Raw genomic sequence first — 20,898 nt, forward strand, 5'->3', positions numbered from 1 at the left:
GTATGGCTACCGGATTGGCCGACTGGCAGAAAGCACAGAGTAAGGATAAAGAGGTCTTTTCCATGATGGCAGTTGGCAATTAATGGAGTTCCACAGGGGTCAGTGCTAGGACCATAACTATTCATTTTAGACATTAACAATCTGGACAAAGGAACTGAGGGCACTTTTGCTAAGTCTGCAGATGACACAAAGATAGGTGGAGTGGCAGACAGTGTTGAGGAAGTGAGGATGCTGCAGGAGTTGGACAGACAAGGAGAGTGGGCAAAGAAGTGACCGATTACAATACAATGTGGTTACACACTCTGATTGGAAGAAGAGGCATAGACTATTTTCTAAATGGGGAAAAGCTTCTGAAATCTGAAGCACAAAGGAATTTGGGAGTCCTAGTTTAGTGTTCTCTAAGGGTTTATAAGCAGGTTCAGTTGGCAGTTAGCAAAGCAAAAACATTGATAGCATTCATTTCAAGAGACTGGCATACAAGAGCAGAGATGTACTCCTAAGCCTGCAGACGGTTCTGGTCAGAGTGCATTTGGAATTTTGAAGGCAGTTTTGGGCCCTGTATCTAAGGAAGGATATGCTGGCATTGGAGGGGGTCCAGAGGTGCTTTACAAGAATGATCCTGGTCATAAAGGCCTTGTCATATGAGGAGCGGTTGAGAACTATGAGTCTGTACTCAGTGTAGTTTAGAAGGATGACGGGGGATTGGATTTAAAAAATTTACAGAATACGGAGGCTTTGATAGAGTGGATGTGGAAAAGCTGTTTCTACTAGTAAGAGAGGCTAGGACCTGAGGGCATGGCCTCAGAGTGAAGGGAGACTGTTCAGAACTAAGATGAAGAGGAATTTCTTCAGTCAGTGTGGTGAATCTATAGAACTCATTGCCACAGAGGGTTCCAGAGGGCAAGTTATTGAGTATATTTAAGACCGAGGTAGATAGATTTTTGATTGCTAAGTGGATCAAGGGCTTTTGGGAGAAGGCAGGAGAATTGGGTTGAAAAACATATCAGTCATGATCAATTGGCAGAGCAGGCTCATTGAGCTGAATGGCCTAATTCTAGTCTTACGGTCTTGGCATGCAAGTAGTTTTGTCATATTTACACCTCATTTTTTGGTTTGCCTGGTGCTGCAGGATGCTTTCCCATTTGGTGGTAATGAAAATGTTGGATTTCCAAGGCTAAGAGATTAGAAATTATGATTGAATACTACTCTGCTGCTGATTTGCCCATCGCACTTCATAGGTCCTCAGTCTTGAGTTGCTAGATCTGTTCAAAACCTCTACTGTTTAGCACAGTGATATACTCTACCTTGTGTAGTATTATTTTCAGTGTGAAGACAGGACTTTGTCTCCACAATGATTCCTACCAGTAGCATCATGGATAGACACTCGTGACAGCTAAATTGGCAAGAATTATATCAAGGAAGATTTTCCTTCACCCCCGTCAGAATCAGTCTAGCAGTTAAGTCCTTTAGCACTGAGCCAGCTCAGTCAGTGGTGCTACTAGGTGTCTCCTGGTGATGGAGTACGTGGCTCCTTTGCTCACGTTTCATCTGATGTCTTGAGACTTCATGGGTCCAGAGTCAATATTGAAGAATCTTAGGCCAACTCCCTGCTGACTATATACCACTGCAGTGCCAACTCGGTGGCCACATAACAGGACTTACCCAGGGATACTGATGGTATCATCTGGAACATTGTTATACTCATAGTCTTATATCTTTACAGATAATGTCAGACTGTTGCTTGACTAGTCTGTGGGACAGCACTCCTACTTATGAAGAAGCCCCTAGCTGTCAGTACAAAGATCTTTGCAGAATGAATGGGGCTGAGTTTGTTGTTTCTGGTGCTTAGGAAGAAGCTACATGGTCAGATTAGTTTCTTTCCTTTCTTCTTTCTAGCTTTTGTAGCCATTTGAAATTAGTAGTTTGCCAGCCCACTGTAGAGGGTAGTTAAGAGTTAACTATATTGTTGTGGAACTCAAGTCACACATAGGCCAAAGACGATTGGCAGATTTTCTTTTTAAAAAGGCATTCATCAGGGTTTTTACTATGATTGATATTGGTTACATTACAGCCATTAGGTTAGCTTTTCATTTCAGGTTTTACAGAATTTACATTTTATCTGCCATGTCCCAAAAACATTAGTCTGGGACACAAGATTATGACTCCAGTGGCATTACAGCCATGCCACCACCTGTCTCCTCCTATAGTGTTGCACCTTGGTTCTAGACTGAAGTGTCAGTCCAGAAATGTAGGCAAATGCCTGGAGTTGGATGCAATGAGACTTTAACGTGTGCCACAGAATAAAAGCTAACACAGTAAAACTATTCTTAATTTTTTTTATTCCTGTGCCCCGCACCATACCCCCAATGGAAGATGTAAATAACTTATAGCACTGAATTTGGCAATGCTGTCTCTACTAAATATTTAAAAGGTATGCCTGAAAAAGATAATTAAAGGTAAGACTATTTTTTTCCTTTTACGTAATTTGTTTTCCCAGACCAGTTTGGTTTCTGTGTTTCACAGAACATCCGAAGTTGTAAGAGTGGATGACCTGACCCTCCTCCTCCTCTGAAGATGCAGATTCTCCCTCTAGTTTTCTATCCCTTCCTATCAGGAATTGCCTGGCTTTCACTTCGCACATCCCCAGTGACACAGCTGCATGTACATCTGCAGCTGCAATCCAGAGATACTCCTTAATAGCTGGCTATACTTGATATTCTTGATATGAGCAACGTCAATAGATTTCTTTTCAAGAATGTTGAAAAGCGCCTCTCAATAAGAAAGTCCCCTTTCACACTTCTTCCTTCTGTATTCCTCCCTCGAAATGTAACACTGTCCTTTTCATGAGATGCTGAAAATGTGCAACAAAACAAAGATGAAAATGATAGTGTTTCCCTTCTTTATAGCTGCAAGTCTCTTTCATAATTTTACATCAGATATAACTTCAGGTACGAGAGAGTTTTCCCTTGGATCTCAATGAGCTCAATTTTGCTAGAGCTCCTTGCTGCATTGATATTGAGGACAACAAATCATTTCTCCAACAGTTACACCCTTTGCTGATGTGTGGATCTAAACTGAGATAAATGATAGAACCTAAATGGGGCGGCAATGAGGAGGATATTGCCAAGTAGATGTCACTTGATGGTATTAATGATGTCATCATCTTTCAGTTTACAGATTTTCACAGGAGAGATTGGTAAAATAAAACTACTGCACATAACCCATTCATTGAGAACTGTTCACACTGCATTGGTCGCATTAATTTTTCCATACCAGTCCCCATCCCAACCCTTAGCCATCTGAACCGATCTCCCTCTGAACTGATTGCACTCCATGCTCCTAGATCCAATCCTGAATTTGTCACCAAGCTATTGGCTAGGGTGGTGCTGTTGTTGTCTGACCTCTACAGTGTGCAGGCTGAGCGCCAGCTCTTGGACGCCTCCTCCTTTCTCCCCCGGACCATGACTCTACCATCGAGCTTCAGGTCATTATGTCCGTCACTGTCACCAACCTCATCTTACCTGGGGATCTTGCTTCGCTCCACAGCCTCCCAGTTCATATTCTTCCAAACCCATACAGTCCACTTCTAACTTCTCCGCAAAATCCACAAACAGGACAGCCTGGGCAGACATATTGTTTCTTCCTATTCCTGCCCCACTGAACTCATTTCTTTCTATCTTGACTATATTTCTCACACCACCCCCCCCCCCCCCCACCTTTGTCCAGTCCCTCCCCATTTACATCCACGACACTTCATTTCAGTTTCAAAATTTCCAGTTTGCAGAAAGTAGCTGCCTCACCCCTTTACTCATCCAACCCCATCAGGATGGTCTGCTTCTTCCTGAAAAGACAGCTAAACCATTCCCATCCACCACAAACACCCTCCTCCACTTGGTCAAGTTCATCTTCACTTTGAACAACTTCTTTAACTCTTCTCACTTTCTTCAGATCCAAAGTGTGGCTATGGGTATCCATACAAGCCCCAGTTATGCCTGTTCCTTTGTGGGGTATGTGGAACATTCCTTGTTCCAGGCTAACTCCAGTCCCTTCCTACAACTTGTTCTCCAGTTCATCAATGACATCACTGATGCTGTTTCCCTCTTGTTCAGAATTGGAAAAATTGATCAATTTCACTTCCAATTTCCACCGTGCCTTCACTTTTACTTGGTCCATCTGATTCCTCTCTTCCCTTCCTGGGCATCTGTTTCCATTTCTGCGGAAAGACTGGCCACCAATGTATACTAGAAGCCCACCAATTCCCACAGTTACCTCTAATCTCCCTGCTGAGTTTCTCCAGCAATTGCAGTTTTTGTATAACAGATTGGTAACTGGTCAGGTTAAATTTGTTTTGCCCGTTTGTGGAAAGGACACAAGCAAGCATTCTTATACATTATCGGGTAGATGCCAGGAGGAGTGAATGAAAAAGAAATACATCTCTCTGGTGAACATTGGTGTCAATTACTTCCCAGAGTCATAAGCAATACCAATAGCTGAAAACTCATACAAATTCTGGCCTATTAAAGACTCTTTTTGCATATATTATCAAGAACTCCAGATATGGTGAATGATAAACCAAAATAATCACTATTTTGCACCACTTCTATACTCCATTTTAATTGCTTCTAAGAAAATAGAACTTCATTCTTATTCAGAAACAAAAAACTAAAGTTGTTGGAAAAGCTCAACAGGTTTGGCAGCATCTGTGAAGACAAACCAGAAAGAACGTTTTGGGCCCAGCGACCCTTCTTCAGAACTGATGGTAGCTAGGAAAATGTTGGTTTATATGCAGAAGATAGGGTGCCGTGAGGTCTAATTATTAAACAATAGTTGGGGATAGAGTCCAAAGAGATAAGAATAGTTGGACAGACAAAGGAGTGGATAATTTTCTGGCTAGGAGAGTGAACAGCTGCTCACAACGTCGCCTCCTTTACATTGGAGAAACAAAGTGTAGACTGGGTACCCGCTTCGCAGAACACCTATGACCTGCTCACAAAACTGACCGAGTTTCCAACTGCCTAATACTTTAACTCCCACCCTGTTGCCTGGCGAACACCTCTGTTTCAGGCTAACTGCAGTGCTTCAGTGAAGCTCAGTGCAAGCTGCAAGAATAACACCTCATTTTCCGCTTGGAGACCCTGCAGCCCTCCAGACTCAATATCAAGTTCAACAATTTTAGAGCCTGAACTCTCCCACATCCTAGACCCCCTACCCCACACACCAGCCTAGTTATCATAGCCTGCCATTACGCACTACCTATTGTGAGGCACTAACAGTCCTCGTTAACAGATGTTCACTCTCCTTGCCATATCATTATCCACTCCTTTGTCCATTCAATTGTTCTTCTCTCTTTGGGCTCAATGCCCACATGTCATTTACTTATTACTCCCTTTCCCCCCACCCTATTTCCTGCATATAAACTGACTTTTTCTTAGCTACCATCAGTTCTTAAGAAGTGTCACCAGACCCAAAACATTAACTCCAATTTCTCTTCACAGATGCTGCTGGACCTGCTGAGATTTTCCAGCAACTTCAGTTTTTGTTTCCGATTTAGAGCAACCACAGTTCTCTTGGTTTTCATTCTTATTCAATTTGGGTGAAATTCAAATCCACATCTGAGAGATGAAAGAAAATGTACTTTTTCCCTCATTCCATAAATTTCTGTAGTCAAACAAGAGATATAGATTTGGAAATGTATGAAATGTCCAATACAGAAATGCAGAATTATACAGCACTGGAGGTGTTTATTGGGTCTATCTTGTTTGGGCTCGCACTTTAAAACAGCAAATCATTTAGTACTGCTCTCCTATTCTTTCCCCAAATCTCTGAATTATTTCCCTTTTCAAGTGAATGTCCAAAGATAGCTTGAAGGTCAAACTTTTTAATAATTACCATTGAATCTGCTTTCATTATTCTTTCAGGCAATACATTCCAGATCAACATTCTCCCGATATCCCTTCTATTCTTTCACCCGTTTTCCCTTATTTCATTTAACCATAATGTTGTATCATTTTCAAAACCTTTATTACATCTCACCACAACATTCTACTGTTTTAAAGCAAAAAACTCCAGTTCACCAGTTTTTCCATGCAAGTTTCTTATCCCTAGTATAATTTTCTACATCTGTCCTATATTCTTACCAAGGAATTTTACATCATTTTTAAAATTTGATGCCTTGAACTTGGGGGTCAGAGTTTAAAACATATTTCAAAAACTCAAACACATCTCAACATGCTAATGAGATCGGTTGTGTGGGCAACCAGGCTGTTCTCCAGAAACAGGTTCAAATTTCAATTGTTTGTTGAAGTTGCATGAATCCTAATGTTTGACCCATTTTATATTTAACACAGACCAGCCAGTGAACCCAGCAACTAAGGGAGGAGAGAGTAGTTGAAAGGAGAAGGTAAGATTTTCCAACACTTTTTTTTGGTGGTGAAGGGTAGGAGTGTTTCCACAGATGATCTTCTCCAACAACCATTTCCAATCCCTGTTTAAAATCATTTTTCATGTCCACTCCCCTTTCACTGTCCATATACTCTCAAGATGTCCATGTTCCCAGTATCTGATCTCAAGCCAAGAATGGAGCACTTCCCGATTTTGGTTCCCCATCTGATGTCCACTCCCCACTTGATGCCTAGCTGCCTTCGACAGTCCAAATCTGCCTCCAGTGTTCTGTTTCCTGATTAGTGACAATATTCTCTCAATACTCCCTCTAATGTCTGCACCCCTTACTCCATCTTACAATATTGGCTTTCAATATTGAATACGCTTTTGATTTTCAATGCTCAGTACTATTCCCTCTCTCACCCACTCAATAAACCCTTCCTGCTGTCATCTCGCTCCAAATGTCGGATCTCCTTTTGATATTAACTCCTCTCTTGGTGTACAATACACTCCTGATGTTCAATTTCATACCAGCTGTAACCCGCATACGCAGACGCACGCACCAAACATTCAGCCAGTCTTTCAATAAGTCAGCATGAATATACATTTTGATGTTTTCACAGAATCCTTACAGTATGGAAGTATGCCATTTGGCTCATCAAGTCTACAGTGACCCGCTGAAGAGCATCCCACCTAGACACACACCATACCCCTGTAAATCTGCATTCCCCATGGCTAAGCCACCTAGCCTGCCCATTCCTGAACACTATGGTCAATTTGGCATGGCCAATCCACCTTACATGCACACCTCTGGGCTGTGGGAAGAAACTGGAAAACCTGGAAGAAACCTGTACAGACACCGGGAGAAAGGCAACGGTGTGGAATTTGCACAGAGTTTGAAATCGCACCCAGAACCCTGGAACTGTAAGGCAGTAGTGCTAACGTGCCACCGTTTTGAAACCTGATAATAGCTTCTTACTCCAAATAAACTGATTCATTCTATTACATTGTTAGCAATACAGCAATATCTAAAAGAGAATATTATAAATTTCATTTTAAAAATGTAGTATTTGTTTCAGCATGAAGTAATTAAAATGCCTAAAAATGTACAGCAGTTTTTGGGGAAACAGCATAACATTCAAAAATCTTATAGCTCTTATGTAATATCAGAAATTCATATCGTGTAGTGGCAAATTAATTTAAACCACTGTTAAAGTTAGAAAGAAATCATCATTGTCACAGAAGCAGCTTAGAAACTGAAACCTCTCTTTGTAGCTGTTAACAACACCCTTAGGTGTAAGCAGAGAATAGAAAGCTCTGTGCAACAAGGCTAATGAGTTTGATTACTGCACCATACATCATTTACTTTGAGTTATATATATTGGGAAAACAAACATTAAATCTGTACGCCAACGAAACACAGTATGCAGTATCTACTGTTGTTTTATAAATTGAGGCACTTTAGTGACATAACATGTCGTGAAGTTGCACCTTCCTTCAGCTTAAGAAGCAGTCAAATTAGCTCCAAAATGCTATTCACTCCTGTATAACATAAATAGCCTACTCTGGCAGCATTTTGTTTTAAATATTAGCAATGCAACCAATTAACTTTACAGTACAATTGTAAAACGTCCACTGCCCCAAAGATTCATGGAATTTAATCACTCAGAAATAATTCATCTTGTTCAAAATTTTTAAGACACATATGAACAACTCAGTCCAGTTAGTTGTGTAAAAACTGGTACTTAACATGATCATAACAGGTCTCCCGAAAAGCAAGGACCACAAATCTCTAATCTACTCAAGATACTGTATCATCTACTTGTTTACAAAAACAAAATACAGGATTTTCTAGAAATCAGAAATCGAAACAAAAAATGCTGCAAATACTCAGCATGTTAAGTAGAGCTGCAATAACAACTAATGGTGGATAAGTATTGCATCTAATTGTAGAAAAGTATATCCAACATTAGATGGGGCTCTGCTATTGGAAATCATTTTATTAAATAATCCAGACTGTGCTAAGAGTTATACTGGAAAACAATTTAAGATCATTAGTTCGGCTTACAGTATGATGCTTCTGAATGTACTGGAAAGTTCGCTCATAGATACTCAGGGAACTCTATTTTGTGCAGGCAAAACTAATTTGTACATACATTTGTGCTCCTGAGATGCTGCTTGGCCTGCTGTGTTCATCCAGCCTCACATTTTATTATCTTGTACATACCTTGTATCTTTTTCAAAAGAAAACTGCTCTTTTGCATCACTATGCCAAAGGTAGCCCAACCAATCAGCACCCTCTTCTTAATCTTTATAACATGGTGTCCCTTTGTTCAAGTTTGTTTCTTGCTTCGTTGTTATAATAATTGCAAGATGAAAATCTTCAGCTTCTCATATTTTAGCAATGATTATTATACTTTCTCAGCAAGAATATGGTAAAACTCCATCATACCCAAATAACCATCAGAAAGATAAACAAAGCTGAAAAGATCTAGCTTCATACTTCCTGGGTTGTCCCATGCTGGAAACTTGCATTTTTATGAATTTTATTTTTTTTTAATGTTTGATTTCTTCTTCCATGATTTCTTGAACAGTACCATGTTTCATCATAGTACAGCAAGCTTTGTTTTAACCAATCCGTTATAAATCACACTCTGGAAAACTGGCAAACGTTAAATACCTCAAATACTGGAAGTTTACTGTATTAGCATGATCTCCACAGCATCCACATAGTCAGTTTAGGGCGAGAATGAGAAGGCTGTCTGCTGGTAAGTTTTGTTTAAGGCAAAGTTGTATTATTATTTAAGTGTTTGATGGTATAAATCAAGTATAATAGTGATGGGTATACCCCCTGCTTTGTGCTTCTATTACTCTTCATCAACTGGAATAGTTGATCAACCAACACAGTCGTGGTCCCACAGGTGCCAGTTAATAAAAAGTTTGCTGCATTAAGTTCCAACAAGTTGTAACTAGCACTGGAGCTAGTCTGAGTGTAAAATAAGTTTAAATGTCCAAGCAAACGTCTCCAATGTTTTGTTTAGTTCATGGGTCATAATCATTTTTCCGTAAAGAAAATGCCCTGATTTATTAGGACGTAATTAACGTTTCCAAGTAGGACTGTTGATCCAAAGTTCCGCCTGACCTTTTCTGTTTAATGTCTAACTGCAAAGGACCCCAAAGCCAAACCTCCAATCTTAAATTCCCTTTTAATCTTATCTTTCTCACATTGCTCAAATTCTGCAGAACTTTGCCACAAAACATTGTCAAAATAAATTGTAAGAGCTGCCAGCTGGATTCTCTGTGATACTGTTAGCACATTGATCGGTTTGCTTTCGCTGAATGAAATGCACTTCAGCAAGATAGGCCTAATTGGGAAATACCAAACCCTCTCTTCATGAAACATATTCATGCAATTTTAACAGCTTCCCTTTTATATTGTTTGCTTCTTTAAGTGATTTCAAATATACTTCCCTTTGAAATTTTACTTCGCAGAAATGCAGCTTTTATATCAATTTGATTTATACTCCCAGCACTATGTGGCTAAAAAAGCTAAGAACATCTTCAATATCACCCCTCTTGCAATAGGGAATTAATCCAAAATCTTGATCATCACATTTCTTTTTGAAATTTCAAGTCGTAGTCTGGTGTTAGTTTCATATGTCGCGTCAATCAGTGAGCATTTTTTCTGTGCATATCCATCCGTATAAGATACAAGAAGAGAAATTCCTAGAGAAGCTCAGTACATCTGGCAGCATATATGGAAAAAATAAGCCAGAGTTAAAGACCATTAGACACAGGAGTGGAAGTAAGGCCATTCGGCCCATCAAGTCCACTCCCTCATTTGAAATCAACTCCACTTCCCTGCATTCTCCCCCTAGACCTTGATTCCTTCTGAGAAGTTAAAGTTTTGAGTCTGGTGACCCTTCTTCAGAACTGGAACTAAAATGTTGACTTTTTTTCCCCACAAATACTGCCAGATCTGCTGAGTTTCTCTAGCAATTTCTGTTCTTGTTTCAGATTTCCAGCATCCACAGTTCTCTATTTATTTTGGTGTATGATAAGCCTGGCTGTGTTCTATCTGGTACCATTATGTAAACACCAAATTCTTTCTACTTGTCCAACACTTCTTGTTTGGAATCCTTTATTAATTTACATTCTGATTTGTTTGTTGCCACTAAAACTTCTTGATCGTTGGAGCCTCTACTTCTCATCGTACTCCCAGCAGTTTCATTTTCGTTGTTGTCGTCAATTTGTAACCACTACCCACCCTCCTTCCACAGTTTTACCTCATTATACCAATCAATGAATCTTATTTTGTCTCCCTCATCTTGCACGTTTAGTCAAAGTACGCAGATTTGCTGGTAGTTTTCTCTGTTCTCCCTCACTTCTCCACTCACTTGCATATGTGTTACTTTGGAACCTCCATTCCCCAGCGTACATTTCTTTTGGTTGTTGTGTTCTAGGGCAAATAGCTTCATTTCAATATCACTTCATTCATATTTAGTCAGCCATTTCATGGATCTCATAATTTGTTCCAAGGTATGTGTATAGAAAATGCATGATACCTCAACACCTGACTTGTTCAGATTCTGCTACGTGTCTAACAAATACCAATTAATCACGAGGAATCCACCTTAGCAGTTCAGTTACCATGCTGTGTAATTACTTGAACCTTTCCACTCTCTGTTCCTCTACTTTGCAAAACACCATGTTCCTTAGATCAAAATCTACTTCTGATGGCATCATGCAACTCTGTAAAGCTTGCCAAATTTTCTCTAAAACCTCAATTGTCAACCACATGATTAAATAGCACTCGAGCACTTAAAATTGGAGTTAACTGTAGCTCCTTCCCTTGTCAGATGATCATTTATCATTGAAGGAATGTTTGGATCTGTTGCAAAACTCAACTAATATGAACTGTAGTTTCAATCACTTGTAGCAATACCTCCGCATAGACTGCCCATTCCACAGCAGATGTGAATTTACAACTTGGTTGGCCCACTAGGATTTTATGAAATGTCTAAACTATTATGACTTAATTTCTTTTCACATTAAATTCATCTGGTTCACTCATACCTTTAGGAAAGGAAATCTGTTCTCCTTACCTTGTAGTGCCCTATACATGATTCCAAACCCAGAGCACTCTAGTTGACCCTTAAACGCCCTCAAACCATTCAATACAAGGGAAATTAGGGATGCCAACAAATTCTGACCTTGTTAGCAATGCCCACACAATACAACAGTTGAATTTTTGGCTTTTATCTGGGTGATCTCACAATGTTGCTATCACTGAATTTTCCATTCTGTGTGTTACTGCTAAAAGTCCAACTTGAACCGTAGAAGAAGCTGAGAATGGATGTTTTCCCAGGTTTGTTTTTAAAAGGCTTCTGACATCTGTTCTAAAATGATTTATTCCTGAAAACCTAACTGTAGTTAATACTAAGTCTATCCATGTTCAATGCCTTAGAACAATTTAAACAATTAAAACTGAATCAGGAATCTCTAAGTAGATTTTTTTTCAATCTTGCATACAGTCTATTAAATTCAAATTGATCAATTTTGACCATGCTTCATATGCAGTTAATAGGCCATTTTAAAGAAAAATCATCCACAAATATTAACAGATTTACCGAATCTTCCTTAGTGTTCAATTGTTCCAGCTCTGAGATTATATTATACTAGATGTTGGTTCCAGTAGGAAGAGAAAGTGTTTAAGTCATACCTTGCTTTCTTTCCGTTAAAGAAATAACCTGTTTTAACTCATTGCGAAGCCTCTTCCAGGGATGCCTAACCTAAAGAAGTTCCCCTCCTCCCTCCAGACAAACCTCAGGGGATCTCTATGCGTCTTCAATCCGCCTGCCCCCCTATTTATTTCAGAACCCGACCCCCCCCCCCCGCCTTTTCTGATGAACAGTCTAGGCCTGAAACCTCAGCTTTTGTGATCCTAAGATGCTGTTTGGCCTGCTGTGTTCATCCAGCTCCACACTTCGCTTTCTCCACATATTGACTTCATTTTTCCATTAAATGGCAGGTTGAGCTTCACTAAACACTGGTAGGAAGTCATCTTCCGATACTTAGTAAAAAGTAGCTCCCACTACAATGTTTGTTTAAACAGAGCTCCTGGTTTTCAATCTTCTCCTTTTGGCAAATATTCTCTGCTACCAATGTTGATCCTGATCCAAACCAGTCCATGATACCGAAACCAAGATAAATTTGTGGATAGGGAGTTCATTTATTACGCCCACTAACTTGAGAAGGAACCACAATTAGTTCCAATTTCTCTGACTGCTTGAATGCTATTTGTGCAGTGTGATGGCCATTTATTAGGCTGAGGTTATACAGAAAATTGAGCAAGCTTTACAGCTCCATCCACGCACCAGTCCTAACTGTACATCTAGCAAGTCGATTAAATAATTAACTGTAATTATCTGGTTGACTACATGTGACTGTCAGATCAAATCCAATAATAACATTTTTATGCCGATATTTTAACAATAAGAATTAACAATCATTTTGATGAATAAATCTCAAAATAGCAGATGAGAATATCATAAAAATTGATGCGTTCAACAATTGTTAACACTGACATTATCTTTCCGAAAGGTAAAATTTATTTTTAAACAAGTAGCTGTATTTGGATTTAACTGAAAAGGTTAGGGCCAATGCAATAAAGGCAGTAAACGTAACATAAGAAAAAGTAAAATTAAGATTTGAAGTAAGGTCTCTAGAACTTAAGGCAAGGACTTGCATTGCAGCAGGAGTGTTTGGAATGAAATAAGTTCCTTCTTTAAAGGGAATAATTACACTTTACATCTAGAGGGAAATCTTGGCAGCAGAGCTTGCACCTCTGATATGCTCTTCCTGTGCTTTGCTGGGAGTCATGGACAATTCTGGTGTCCCTGGCGACCACGCAGTCAGGAAATGTGCCCAGCTGCAGCTACTGGCTAACTGCATTTTAAAGCTAGTGTGGGTAAATTCAATACAGAGTACTTACTAAGACTATCACAAACAGCATATTCAATGAGGTGGTCACATGAACAGTCAGAAAAGGGCTGGGTGATCACCAAGCAGAAGGTAGGCAGTGCAGCAGTCTCCTGTGACTGACCTCTCTCTTAACAGATACACAGTATAGGATATTGTTATGGGGACAACCTCCTAGGGATAGCAGTGGAAGTCAAGTCCACAGCATCACACGTAGCTCTGGTGGACAATAGGTAGGAACAAGAATGGTAGGGCAATAGTAATAGGGGATTCAATGGTAAGGCAAACAAACAGGCTTTTCTGTGACTGCAAAAAGAGAATCCAGAATGGTTTGTTGCCTCCCCGGTACCTGGTGACTGCTCCAAGACATAGTTAAGAAGGAATTCTGAAGCGATAGGGTGAACAGCCACTAGTTGTGGTACACTTTAGTACCAATGACATTGGTTTAACAAAAAGGAATGAGGTTTCACATGCAGAACATAGGGAGTATGGAAGTAAATTCAAAAGCAGTGCCTCAAAAGGTAGTCACCTCAGTATTACTGTCAGTGAAAATGCCTCTGAGAATAGAAATAGCACTACATACCTGCTGCAGAAATGTTGTAGGGCGGAGATATTCAGATTTGTGGGACATTGGGACTGGTTCTGAGGATGTTGAGACCAGGACAACCATGATGGGTTAAATTTGGGCTCGAATGGTATTATTATCTGGGTGAGCGCTGGAGACATTGGTGAGTTTTTAAAAAGTAGAATACCAGGGGATGGAACCTGGGCAGGGAGACAGAGACAGAGACAGAAAGGTAAGAACTGATTAGGATTAAGCCTGACTGACTTACTCAGCATGGAAGCAATAAGCAAAGACTCCTCTTCCAATACTGAATAGGGACTCCAAGTGCCATACTTTGCTTAGAACACTAGTTCAGTCCATAAAAAATACTAGACTGTATCAAATCTGCTGAAAGAAAGAGGCTAATGTTTTCAAAACAAATATTTACAGATTACTTTTTACTGATATTAAGAATTGCTGGCTTTTTAAAGAAGTATTTTGTTTGAAAGGAAAAGGAGGGGGTGAACAATAAATGCTAAGCTTGTCAGTCACAGTGACACTCCATAATTGTTCTTGCAAAAAAAACTTCAATTTTAAAAGAATGTACATAATAAATTACATACATGACATGAAAGTTTAGATATATAGGTCATAACAAAAATTCAAACATGTCTAGTAACAAAGATTTCAAGCAAACATTGAATACAAGGTTTTTCCAATTTGGTACAAAAAAATGTTTGTCACTGGAATACACTTGTCACGTTTATGTCCTACCATTTTTGCTGGGCCTACAGCTGATAAAGGTAAATGGATAATTGAATTAAAAATGCAAACACACACTATTTAGGAGAATTTATCAGTCTGAAGTAGAACCAAATATGCCCTTCAGTCACTTTACCAAATACATTATAGATGGCAAATTACTTAAATATAATATTTATGAGATCAAATCAACTCAGGTAATTACTGGACTAATCTCAATGGACGCTAATATCCTAAATTCACATATGCACTAAACCTCTAAGGAGGGTTTGGATGATTTCAGGTTGAGGGTGAGGGAGAGATAAATGGTTTAAAGAACTTGTCCTTTCATCTGGAAATATTAAGCCCATTCCAAGAAATTTTCATTTGTTCTCCAAGGAGCTCTGACTATGCACTAAAGGATGCCAAAGTATCAAAGGGAAATAACATTAAGCAGCCTAATCACACAGTTTTTTTTAATGGCTTAGTTGGTTAATGCAAACAGCAGGCAAGTCATGCAGATCAAATGGTCTGGAAAGTTGCAAAGAGCCTTAGTACTACAAACATCAGTTCAAGTCCCCACTTCTGGTTACTACCCAAAAATACCTAAGTAACCAAAGTATACGTATGGGGCGACTGATTTACAGAATACTGTCACTGCCTGGGATTGTTCCTCCATAATTAAATAATGGTCTTCTCCGGAAGTCCTTTTAGATTTTCAAGGGCTACCTTTTAGTTTTCAGGAATATTTTTCATAGAGTATGTGGAACTGCACATAGAAGCAAAATTAGAAGAATTCATCAATATCCTCAATAATCATCAATCCCATTAAACTTAAGGCCACAACACACAAGGAAAATATTCATTTCCTGGATACCACAAAATTTCATATAAGTTAGCACAAGTTTTTCGAAACAACTGACACACTACTACATATAAAAAGCAGTCATCCTAAACATATGTTTTGCATATTCACAAGGGTGGAATATTTTAAAAAGGCTGTGATTACCTCTCCACTGCATCTTGAATACTGATGTTGGATTTAAATTTAATAACTGGGAGTAGATAATAATAACATGCAATTCAATCTTCCTCATGGAATAGCTTTGAATATCTTCAGCCTGAAGATAGATACCACACTAATTTGTCAGCAATTCTTTAAGTCAGTGATTACAATTTTCTGAACTCATACTTAGCTGAGTGTTCCTGTGCTGGCGGGTTTGAAACTGTTCTCGCTTCTTAGCGACTACTTTCTCTCTCCTCCCACCAACCTTTTTGAAGCCTCCCTCTCTCTTCCACATTTCCACCAGCCACAGCTTCCTTCTCTTTCCCCCATACACCAATGCTACCTCCCTCTCTTCCATATGATCTAGCAGCCTCCCTCTCTCTCCTAACCCCTCTGTAGAATCCCTTCCTTTCCCAGCTCTTTTTCAGCCTCCTATATACCTGAGACTCTTCTGCAGCCCGCACTACCCCCATAAAGCTTTGTTTCTCCCCCTGCACTCTTACAGCACCCACCTGCCATCACCCTTAGGAAACCTGTCACCAACCCTCCATCCCTGTCTTCTCTATCTCCCTTGCAACACATCTCGACCAGCACTCTTATGGGCCTCTATCCTTACCCCCTTTTCCCAGTCTCCTTGCCGCCTCCTTCTTCACCCCAACTCTACCCCTGAGGGCAAGAGAGATGCTATCTGCTTCCTCTCCAGGCAGTGGTAAAAAGGCCACCCAACTGTCGGTCTTCCTTGGCCTCAGCATAATGGCAATTGACTCTCAGACCTTGATCTCTCCACTTCTCACTTCTACAGCCTGGTCTTCCCAGCTTTAGCCACTGGACCTCAGCCTCTCCAGGTCTTCATAGAATCCCTACAGTGTGGAAACAGACCCTTTGGCCCAACAATTCCACACCAAACCTCACAGCATCCCACCCAGAGCTGTCCCCTTGTAACCCACCTAATCTACACATCCCTGAACATTATGGGAAATTCAGTATGGCCAATCCACCCAACATGCACATATGTTTGGACGGTGGGAGGAAATCGGAGCACCCAGAAGAATCCCAGGCAGACACGGGGAGAATGTGCAAACTCCACACAGACAGTCGCCTGAGGCTGGAATCGAACCTGGGTCCCTGGCACTATGAGGCAGCAGTGCTAACCACTGAGCCACCATGCCTGCTCCCACAGTGACTCCTTCACTACCTTATTTACCCTTCTTTCTCCTTCTCCAAACATAGGCTGTTTATCTCCAGCTGATATGCTGATTAGTGAACTAGGTTGTGATTACAGGATCATTATACAATACAAGGAATAAAGAAACATGACCAGAGCAACCCAGGGCAAGAATCAAAATCTAACATTTCATTCAGTATTTCACAGCCTTCTCAATTTTAACAATATTAAATTATGACAGCTATCTTCATCTTGTACTATGTATATTTTTTCCGGGTGGTCTGGTTTTGTTTTGTTGTTCCTTTATATTACATTCAGATGGTTTTTATATACCTATCCAGCCCCATCTGGAACAACATTTTCTTCACTAATACCTATTTGCATGCTCTTTAGCTGCTGTATCATGAAATACTTTGTTATTTAATCTTCCCTGTCTTTGACCCTACTATAAATCTTCCTGACCCCTATCCCCTTTCATCGGCTGAAAAACTCAGATTTCTTTTCCAGATAAGGAAGTCATCTCAAACTGAAACAAAGGGCTGGACTTGCAAAGCTATTGGGGATCTTACCTATTGACTGCAGAGCCAGAGAGGCCTGTATTGCCTCCACTGCAAAAGGCCTACCAGTATTCTAAGCACTTAAAGATGCTTGGGATTAAGGATGGAAATCTCACGTATTGTGAGCTGCTGATCAATCAGGCATCAGCAGCACTTCTGAAAGGTAGTGTAACTTGGGAGGCCATGGCAATTGCTGGAATAAGACCTACTGGATGCCCGCTATTGAGTAGCACTCCAGGCCACAGGTATGTATTGACATAACAGCTTTTGAGGACAGGTTTCATGAGAAAGTGGTTGCTTGGAGAAGGTCAGAAGCAAGAGCAGGGGATTGGCTTTCTCCCCTTTCTGCTGCTGTATCTTTCAATCAGGAAGAGTGTCTTCAAGGGAGGATTCCTCCAAAGCAGACTGCAGTTTTACTGCTGTGTTCACTGCAATTCGACAGGCCTGCCCACCACTTGTTAACAGCACGAATGGACATCAATTGGCAGAACAACAGAAGTCTGACTATAAGTCTTCTTGCCTCAACTTATGTCTGGAGGAGTTGAAAAGGCAGTGAGTTTCAAGTACTGTTCTGTCTAATTAAATGCCTTTCCTGCCTCTATTCACTGCACAACAGAGACTGTAAATTCTACCCGGTGGCTCTATTTCTCTTCCCAGATGTTGCCTGACCTCCTGAGTGTTCCAGCATTTTTTATATTTATTTCTGACAAGAAGCTTCTGCAATTTTTTTTTATTGTTGTACAGCAGAAATGTTATATATTGTTTATTTCTATTAAAACTCTACCTATCACTTAAGACTGAACATATCCTTGGAAATTGAGAGCATCTTGACAACGTGCATTCCACATCAAACATGGAGGTAGATAACAGACATCTATTTACTTTAAAAATCTGCAAATGGAATATCTATTAGCTGTTCATAAAATTTATTTCTTGGAAAAGAATAATTAATGGATATAGGTGGCAGAGTTTGATCAAAAAATAAATTGAAGTAAAATGCATAGTGCAATCCACAGAAGGATAATGTAATTCAAATGAGAAGTAATTAAAGGAAACTTACAATGATTTGTTTTTTTTCAAAACTCCAAAGGTTACTTAGCACTTAGCTAAAAACAGAACATAGCAAAATATCTTGACAAGCAACGGTGACTTAGACTGAATGAGAGCATTCAAAAATGTCTAAAGATTATATCAGCACTTGTGAAAACAACAAGTCCAATGCGTTGACATTTCGAGGACTAGAATGTGTTGAGATAATGGTACCAGTGGTGGGGGCAGTTTTAAATACTCTGAGAAGACATTAAATAAGAACTGGAAAGGTACTGAACATTTGTGTGTGTGTGCTACCATAAGCAGCTATCAGTTTTCCAATTAAATAATTCCAAGATTCTACGGTTCCTGCTTTTTGTATTTACAGTGAAATAAAGATCACTGGGGATCAAGGTAACAAAGTGTGAAGCTGGATGAACACAGCAGGCCAAGCAGCATCACAAAAGCTGACGTTTCAGGCCGAGACCTTTCATCAGAGAGGGGGGTGGGGAGAGGGCTCTGAAATAAATAGGGAGAGATGGGGAGGCGGACCGAAGATGGATAGAGGTGAGGATAGGTGGAGAGGAGAGTATAGGTGAAGATGTGGAGGAGGGGATAGGTCAGTCCAGGGAGGACGGACAGGTCAAGGAGGCGGGATGAGGTTAGGGAAATGGAGGTGCGGCTTGAAGTGAGAGGAGGGGATAGGTGAGAGGAAGAACAGGTTAGGGAGGCAGGAATGAGTTGGGCTGGTTTTGGGATGCAGTGGGGGGAGGGGACAAGCTGGGCTGGTTTTGGGATGCAGTGGGGAAGGGAACATTTTGAAACTTGTGAAGTCCACATTGATACCATTGGGCTGCAGGGTTCCCAAGCGGAATATGAGTTGCTGTTCCTGCAACCTTCGGGTGGCATAATTGTGGCACTGCAGGAGGCCCAGGATGGACATGTCATCTAAGGAATGGGAGGGGGGAGTTAAAATGGTTTGCGACCAGAAGATGCTGCTGTTTATTGCGAACCGAGTGTAAGTGTTCTGCAAAGTGGTCCCCAAGCCTCTGCTTGGTTTCTCCAATGTAGAAGAAGCCACAACGGGTACAGTGGATACAGTATACCACACTGGCAGATGTGCAGGTGAACATCTGCTTCATATGGAAAGTCATCTTGGGGCCTGGGATGGGGGTGAGGGAGGAGGTGTGGGGGCAAGTGTAGTACTTCCTGCGGTTGCAGGAGAAGGTGCCGGGTGTGGTGGGGTTGGTGGGGAATGTGGAGCGGACAAGGGAGTCACGGAGAGAGTTTTCTCTCCAGAAGGCAGACAATGGTGGGGTTGGAAAAATGTCTTGGGTGGTGGGGGTCGGATTGTAGATGGCGGAAGTGTCGGAGGATGATGCGTTGTATCCGGAGGTTGGTGGGGTGGTACGTGAGGACGAGGGGTATTCTCTTATGGCGGTTTTACTAATTACCTGGGAATTGTAATTCATTATTTTAAATAAAGCTCATCAACAGGTCACTTTTCTTTCACCATGTACAATAAATTTTATTATAGGTATTCATGCCAGAAACCATATCATGAATATTACTGAGTGAAATGCTCTTATATAAAAATTCAACATTTTGCATGGCAAGGTCTGGAAATGTGATCTGTCCAGTTTTTACAGCACAGTGCTGATTGAATTAGTTCAGTTAAGTTTTTGGTCAGTGGTGATGTCAACATGTAGACATTGACGGACTCAACAATGGTCACTGTACTGACAGCACACAGACTTCCTGTGGAAAATGGTCGTTGCATGTCACCTTGCAGTCCAAAATGTGCTGTAGGTCAGCACCGACTGATTCATCATTGGAGAAGCTGCAACTGAAAACTGAATTGTCAGCAAATAGTTTAACTAACTGAAATTGGAAGATGATGTTTAGGTTCACTGAGAATAGTGTCTCCAATTATTCCTGTAGTTATGCCAGAGTTATTTTTTTCCTTATTCGTTCACAGGATGAGGGCGTCACTGGCTAGGCCAGCATTTATTGCCCATCCCTAATTAACTAGAGGGCAGTTAAAGAGTCAACCACATTGCTGTGGTTCTGGAGTCACATGTAGGCCAGATCAGGTAAGGATCAGTTTCCTTCCCGAAAGGATATTAATGAACCAGCTGGGGTTTTCCCCAACAATCAACAGTGGTCATCAACAGATTCTTAATTCCAGAGACTTACTGAATTCAAATTCCACCATCTCCTGTGTCGGGATTCAAACTCGTCCCCATAATGTTATCTGGATTTCTGGATTAACAGTCCAGTGATAATACCACCAGGCCATTGCCTCCCCATTGTCTTAATACTGTGACAAATGGCGTAAAGAGCTACAACCATCTTGTGTGTTCGGTATAACTCCAGCACCAGAGATTTTTCCTGCAAATGCAGCTTTGATATAACTCAATGGTGCCATTCTCTGTTTATAGTGACTTCAGATAGAGGGAAGCTTATTTTCCTGTCATTCATCTCGTTTGGAACA

The 20,898-nt window shown here is 40.5% G+C and overlaps 1 protein-coding gene and 1 long non-coding RNA gene across 9 annotated transcripts in view; one reads left to right on the forward strand and one right to left on the reverse strand.

Moving 5' to 3' along the window:
* The window catches only part of LOC132206048 (uncharacterized), a 65,867-nt gene extending 58,653 nt beyond the window's left edge, over positions 1–7,214 (forward strand). Inside the window, exons 2-3 of the long non-coding RNA XR_009442779.1 lie at positions 6,348–6,400; positions 7,005–7,214. This is a non-coding gene — a long non-coding RNA (uncharacterized LOC132206048). The remainder of the gene's footprint in view (positions 1–6,347; positions 6,401–7,004) is intronic.
* The window catches only part of LOC125465223 (disabled homolog 2-interacting protein-like), a 669,026-nt gene that overhangs the window by 279,364 nt on the left and 368,764 nt on the right, over positions 1–20,898 (reverse strand). Inside the window, exon 1 of one of the 8 annotated variants that reach the window (XM_048558464.2) lies at positions 13,946–14,090. The exons of the other annotated variants lie outside the window; for them this stretch is intronic. The gene's annotated coding sequence lies outside the window, so the exon portion shown is untranslated. Of the gene's footprint in view, positions 1–13,945; positions 14,091–20,898 lie in introns of those variants that run through there. 8 annotated transcript variants of the gene reach the window in all.

The sequence above is a fragment of the Stegostoma tigrinum genome, chromosome 29 (assembly GCF_030684315.1).
Source record: "Stegostoma tigrinum isolate sSteTig4 chromosome 29, sSteTig4.hap1, whole genome shotgun sequence".
NCBI classification, from domain to species: domain Eukaryota; kingdom Metazoa; phylum Chordata; class Chondrichthyes; order Orectolobiformes; family Stegostomatidae; genus Stegostoma; species Stegostoma tigrinum.